The sequence below is a fragment of the Pinus tabuliformis genome, chromosome 5_2 (assembly GCF_031772625.1).
Source record: "Pinus tabuliformis cultivar Carrire ecotype Pingquan chromosome 5_2, CPIR1, whole genome shotgun sequence".
In the NCBI taxonomy this organism is placed as follows: Eukaryota; Viridiplantae; Streptophyta; class Pinopsida; order Pinales; family Pinaceae; genus Pinus; species Pinus tabuliformis.
In genome coordinates this window covers 668,906,041-668,913,410 of record NC_142306.1, presented here as the reverse complement: position 1 = coordinate 668,913,410, position 7,370 = coordinate 668,906,041, and positions in this window count along the sequence as shown.

Genomic DNA, 7,370 nt, shown 5'->3' with positions numbered 1-7,370 from the left:
TGACCTTATGACCCGTTCCCCTTTATCCGGTTGTTTCGTGTTAATGAGATAGGACCAGTTCCCCAGCATGAGACAGTGAGAGTTGAAGGTCAGGAAGGTGAAAGAACTCGTAGACTCTATAGGTCAGGAAAGCATGAGGTAAGGCAAGCATTCTAATTTGAGAGGAGATCCCCGAAACCCCGCTATCCCTCATATTCCTGAACCACCGATACCTGTACTCTCTGCAAGGTCAGGAAGGTACCTGTACTCTATGGAAAGTCACGCATACTCTCTGGACTCTTTGGAAGGAGACTCTCTAGAAGGTCAGGAAGGAGTTTTTGTCCGGTAAAGGCGTGTAAGGACCATGAGGTTGTCCTCCGGAGGCCAGGCAACATGAGATTCTCCCAAAGAAAAGGAAGGTCCGGAGGGTCTTGCGCTTCCGAGTGCAAGGATTGCTCCCATGACAACGGAGTGGGAGGAAGGAACATGAGGTTGGTGAACCACCACTAAGAACCTCCCAAAAGGCATACTCTCTGGAAGGTCAGGAAGATGCAAGAACTCGCAGACTCTATAGGTCAGGCAAGCATGAGGTTATCCCCCTACCCATATTCCATGAAATGAACGCCCCATCTCTTGTACGAACACAAATACTGATTGGCCGTGTGCTAGCAGACAATGTATATATAAATAGGAGATGCATTGGCACGCACAATCAGGATATTGGAGTTGGAATTGCCAATCAATTAATAAACCTTCGAACACAACCAATATATATACGAACCCCCTTTACTTGCAAGAGTATATCTCGGATTTGTCAATTATGTTATGGTCGGAGTACTACTCACAGTCACTTGATTGAATTAGGAGAAGCAGTAGGTATTATTGCGGGCCAATCCATTGGAGAACCAGGAACTCAACTAACACTAAGGACTTTTCATACGGGGGGGTATTTACTGGTGATATTGCAGAACATATACGAGCCCCTTTCAATGGAAAGATTGAATTCAATGAAAATTTGGTTTATCCGACTGTTAAGGCTGCCATCGTGAGCCTGCCGAACTCTTTTTTAGTTACTTATTTGAGAGGGGCCACCCAATAAGTAAATTGAAAAGAAAGATATACTGCCTTCTTTTATTACGGGATTATGCCTTAGACCAGATTCCGCAGACAGAACTCTCTTACCAAATCGGATGGAGACAGCCTTAACCTTCTTATATTACTTGATTCCACAGCCTTCTTAGTATTAATGGTCCAGTGAGTCGACCACCTCACCCTTTTCATATGCCGGAGAAAGACAGACAGTTTGAATGCTACCTTCTGATATGAATGGAGAGACACTGCCAGCCTTCTTATATATGAGATGACGAGAGCAAAATTAGTAGGGAAAGATGTGAAAACCTCCGCCAAGTGAAGATGAAGTGAAAATGAAGTGAAAATGAAGTGAAAATGGACATTTTAGGCTATTTCTTAGGTCCCCGGCTAGGTCCCCAGCTTGGGAGTTTAAAGTAGCCGTAAAACGTACGAAAATGGCCTTTCAGATGGGAATAGAGACAGAGATGTGTTTCGGAAGCATGTTCTTTCAAATTACATATATAATAGGGATATCAGTCATCAGAGTGAGATCCCAATTATATGAGTAATACAATAAATATATTGATGGATTGACGGATTCGCCCACCTCCAGACTAGGTGGGTTGAAGAAATGCGGGTCACTGCTGGTAGGTCCAACCCTGAGCTTACTTTTCTTTCCCTGCCAATGAAAGCAGGGCCATTATTTCGTTTAGTTGCTCTAATTGTCTAGTTCGGAGTCATATGCCCATAACCCCCCGCCGCAGCAGCACCTCGATATGTAACAAGAAACCGTTGTACCTGGAAGGGAGGTAATAGCCCTACCTTTCTAGGGCAGTGAGCCAGTGATGAAAGAATATTATTTGCTTCACTAATGATGTAACATCCAAGTAGTTGAACAGCAGCCGCTATACGAGTAGAGTATAGATAGGGGACTCAGGAGGACCCCAACGTAGTTCCCCATATCTACGATCGCAGCCCTAATAATACACACACACAGACCTACTCCTATAGGGACAGGTATCGAGGTACGACACCGAGAACCAGAGAGCAGAGGCAGAGCACTATCTTTTTACGTACGGTTACCTTGAAGAATATCTAATTGGGGGATTACCGGTCCTGGCTGGCTCATTGGTTCGGGGTTCGGAGAGCACATAGTTCATCGTTTTGTCCTACCCCTATTATTTATTGTGTAGGTTCGTATACTTGCTCGTCCGTGTGGTCGCTTTGAAACCAACCCCTTTTCCTCCTATCGCATTCAAGGCCAGGTCTAGGCTAGGGAATGCAGGGATATCCCCTTGTTCCCTAGCCCCCCCCAAGAGCCTTTTATGGGCCCCGAAATTCCCCCCCCTTCCACCCCAGTTATCTGGGCCTTTCGACCAAGTTTCGGCCCCAGTTATCTGGGCCTTTCGACCAAGTTTCGGCCCTAGTTATCTGGGCATTTCGACCAAGTTTCGGCCCCAGTTATCTGGGCCTTTCGACCAAGTTTCGGCATGGCGAATCGCTTGAGCGCGAGGCACTTTTGGAGAAGCGCTCTCTCGGCGATACAACACTCTATTTGAACTAATTCCCTCCTCTATCGTTTCTATTTCTATCTCTTTCACGTCTCAACCTTGGGAAAGCAGTCGCCATAAACAATTGAAATTGATTTCGAAAGGCATTTCTTCCTCTCCTTATTAGTCGAGCCCCCTGTCAGGTCCTTGCACTAGGATGCATAAGCATGGCTCGACCACCGGGAGAGGATGCGTAATCATGGCTCAACCACTGGGAGAGGATGCGTAAGCATGGCTCGACCACCGGGAGAGGATGCGTAAGCATGGCTCGACCACCGGGAGAGGATGCGTAAGCATGGATCGACCACCGGGAGAGGATGCGTAAGCATGGCTCGACCACCGGGAGAGGATGCGTAAGCATGGCTCGACCACCGGGAGAGGATGCGTAAGCATGGCTCGACCACGGGGAGAGGATGCGTAAGCATGGCTCGACCACCGGTAGAGGATGTGTAAACATGGCTCGACCACCGGTATTCAGAGCCGTATGTTCCAGGAGCAGGACCAGATCGAGTAGTTGAAAAGGTTGCTAAGCGCCTAGTGGAGTTTGTAGATGTAGATAAAGCCCCAGGTGCACGCGCATTCCTGTCCGGATCGTTTGTTAGAAAGCCACTACCCGGCCCTCTTGAACTACATCATTGGTCTCAAAAATCCCGTATACACCTTTCAGGATCTAAAGATACTGCTCTTAAAGGAGTTTAGGTCCGTGGTCGTTGGGGGGAAACTGCACTTTATGAAAGTCGAGCCAGGGCTCGCAGATCGAGATCTTCCAATCCTTGATCTAGTACCAAATTTAGGGGTTGATGAGATGGACTCGTAATGTACAACCGATACTGGAGAATGAAGTTCGTAACGAATCAAAGCAAAAGTGGTACAACTCGATTCGATGACCCCCTAACCGTTTCAAGTGGGACTCTTACTACTCTAGTCTACCTTAAAGCTAGCCCGGGCATTCGTTCGATCGGGCCGTGAGCTGGTAATGCTGGGGCTTTTAGATGGGTCAGTTGTAACGCCTCTCTGGTAAGATGTGGGCTGTTGCGGATTGAACGGAAAGCGGGCAGAAAGCGTACTGGGTAATCTGGTTAACGCCTTTGTTGGCAGATGGGTCAGTTTATCGGGTTTCATTATATACGTAATTATACAAGCGGGAATGCTGTAATGAAACTGGGCCTTTATTTCTTCTTTGTGGGGTTTACGGGGAGCAGAGTTGTTTGGTGCGTTACCTTTTTCCTTTCCTGCGGTACCTTCTTTGGATCATTCCTGGGGCAAGCGGTCTCGATCAACCACGCACCACCAAAAAGGAGGCAAGCAATAATGTGGATAACTGTGCCTTTCATTCAAGGGTTGAGAAAGGAGATGTCCCCCAAGTTTCTCGCCATACAAGAGAGAGTGAGGTCATCGTGAAAGAATTCAGTCAGAATTACACTTGCCCTGGGGAAACCAACCCCAGGAGAGAGGCTGGCACTGATGAAAGATGACACAAGGAGGGACCTACTCAATGGGGGCTACTTTATGCTGTTGAGCCCAAGAGGAGATCCCACTGGAGATCCCAAGAAGAGATCCCACTGGAGGATATGCTGGTACTTTATGATGCTACTTGATGCTGGTTACAGCAGATTTCTCAATATCAGGAAATCATTTCAAATACCATCCCTCAGAACTAAAATCGAATACTCTTTATAGAACTGACGACTTACGGGGGCTTTGAATAAGGTGGCTTCCTTCCGTCTTGCGGCTTCCATGGCCGTGGCAACTTCCTTTCGCCCCGTGGTACCCCTTTAGTGGCACCCCTATTAATTCTCTTCGAACCCCTGATGAACGCCGCATAGGGTATCCTTGTTTTCGTATTTGGCGAGGTTTGTGACCTATTCGCTGGAGGGTTAGCCTAGACAGCCCGGCAAATGAGGGAAAAGGACGAATCACTATGTTCAGCGATGAACCTGAAGGTTGATGAAGAAGGAAAAAATCCAAAGCAAGTAAAAACCAAAGATTATGAAGAAGATGAGGACTATCCTTCCACATCAAATCAGACAAATTCTGAAGAAGAAGAAACCAATGAGGCACCAGAAGGACAGATAAGGGTAGAAGAAAAGACTCCATCCAGGTATATTCAGAAGAATCATCCAAAGACTCAAATTTTGGGGCAGAAAGAGGCAGGTGTGCAGACAAGAAGAACTATTACAGAAGTGTCAAGCTATCTAGCTTTGCTTTCTTCCGTTGAACTGTAAAATGTCAATGAAGCATGCAAATATGAATGTTGGGTCAAGGCCATGAATGAAGAACTTGAGCAGATTGAAAAGAATAATACTTGGGAAATGGTTCCCAGACCTAATGATAAAAATGTCATAGGAACCAAATGGATTTTCAAAAACAAGCTGAATGAAAACAAAGAAGTTATTAGAAACAAGGCCAGACTTGTTTGTAAAGGGTATGCTCAACAAGAAGGTATAGATTTTGAAGAAACTTTTGCACCTGTTGCTAGACTTGAAGCCATAAGAATGTTCCTTGCTCTTTCTAGCTTTCAGAAGTTCAAAGTATATCAAATGGATGTGAAATCTGCATTTCTTAATGGATACCTAGAAGAAGAAGTATATATTGAGAAACCAGACGAATTCATCCTTGGAAATGATCCAAAACTTGTATGCAGACTCAGAAAGGCTCTCTATGGTCTAAAACAAGCTCCAAGGGCCTGGTATTATCGTCTTGACAAATACCTTCATCAACAAGGTTTTTCAAAAGGTTCAATTGATAGCAATCTATATATAAAAATTGACAATGATAAATTGATAATACTTGTTATGTATGTTGATGATATAATTTTTGGTAGCAATGAAGAAGCCATGAGTCAAAACTTTGCATTGGTCATGCAGAAAGAATTTGAAATGTCCCTGCTTGGAGAGCTCACACACTTTCTGGAATTACAAGTTCAATAAAATAAAGATGGCATTTTTCTATCACAAACCAAGTACCTCAAGCAGATCTTGAAGAAATATGGCATGGAAGACTCTAAACCTGTATGTACCCCTATGGTAACAGGATGTAGCCTCAGCGCAAATGATGGATCAGCAACAGTACATCAACCAACCTACAGATCCATGATTGGTAGTCTGCTCTATCTAGCAGGTACTCGACCAGACATCATGCATGCAGTGGGAATAGTTGGAAGATTCCAAGCAAATCCAAAGGAAGCACACCTTCAGGCAGTCAAAAGGATTTTAAAATATCTTCAAGGAACATAAAACTTTGGCTTATGGTATCCTAGAGAGATAGATCTTACACTTCATGAATATACAGATGCATATTGGGTAGGAAACGTGGATGACAGAAAAAGAACTAGTGGTGGTGCATTCTTTATGGGTTCCAGATTAGTGTCTTGGTTCAACAAGAAACAAAGTTCGATTGCATTATCTACAACTGAAGCAGAATATGTGGCTGTTGCATCTTGCTGCACACAACTCCTTTGGATGATGCAAACATTGCAAGACATTCAGATCACATGTATTCCACCCATCTCCATTCTATGTGATAATACAAGTGCAATTAGTTTTTCAAAGAATCCAGTCATACATTCCAAGACCAAGCACATACCTATCAAATATCATTTTCTCCAGGAACAAGTGCTTGAACAAAAGGTCAAATTGGAGTATGTTCCCTTCAAAGAACAGGTTGCTGATATATTCACCAAACCGCTGCCCAGAGAGACATTTGAATATCTCAGACAGAAGCTAGGAGTAGTTGATGCATCATCTTGCTGTTGAAATCTATCTGGTTCAGAGAACAATGGTTGTACGCGAGTTTCATGAAGCATATCTACGTACATACGCCAGTTGCTGTAGATACAACCATGTATATGTTGGTTTGAAGAATATCAGTGGGCTAGACTCAGGATGAAAAGAGTCTGATATGGGTCTGACAGTGATCATCTGGCACAGGTTTAGGGGGAGCATATACTTCTAATAATGCATTGTTGGCATTATCTTAGAAGATCTTGGTACAATTTCACAATTGTTTTTGATTCAAGTGCAGAGGGAGATCATGGTTGCTGGTCTGGATGGTGATTGACAGATGCTGCTGATGATAGTTGCTGATGACTATCATAGTCTTGTTTTAGATATTTTGTCTCTATGTCATGTATATATTTTATTATCAAGGTCATGTAACGACCTATTTTGTTTCCCCACTATGCCTAGGATGGATGATGTAATGTTCTTGTTTTATCATGTATAAACTTTTGGTGTATCCCCACTTGGTTGGGTGGATGAGTCAATCTTGGTATATCCCCACTTGGTTGGGAGATGGATGTATGTATGAGTCTTTGGTGATAGGAAGGTAATTTACGATTTATAGAGTCATGTTCTTCTTGTAGAACATCTTTTTGCAGACCTTGCTTACAGTCAGGGGGAGCATGATTAGAAAACTTCAACATATCAGAGAATTCATCATGTACTCAGGGGGAGCATAACCCTTTGCCCTTGATGACAAAGGGGGAGAGTGACTTGGGGTTGCCATCAAGTCCAAAGGGGGAGATTGTTGGCATTATGACACAGGTTTGGCGCTATGACATAGGTGTTGTCCTTGATGGCAACTCACTCAGATGACAGATCACAATTCAGGATCACAGAATGAAGGAAAAAGAGGTATACGCAGGTTCCCCTTGACCAAACCACGTATACATGCGGGATTGCAGACCAAAAGGTGTGTATGCGTATACACACACTTTCACGCAAGGAAAAGCACATACATGTTGGAAAACTTGGTTTTGGTCTGTGGTAT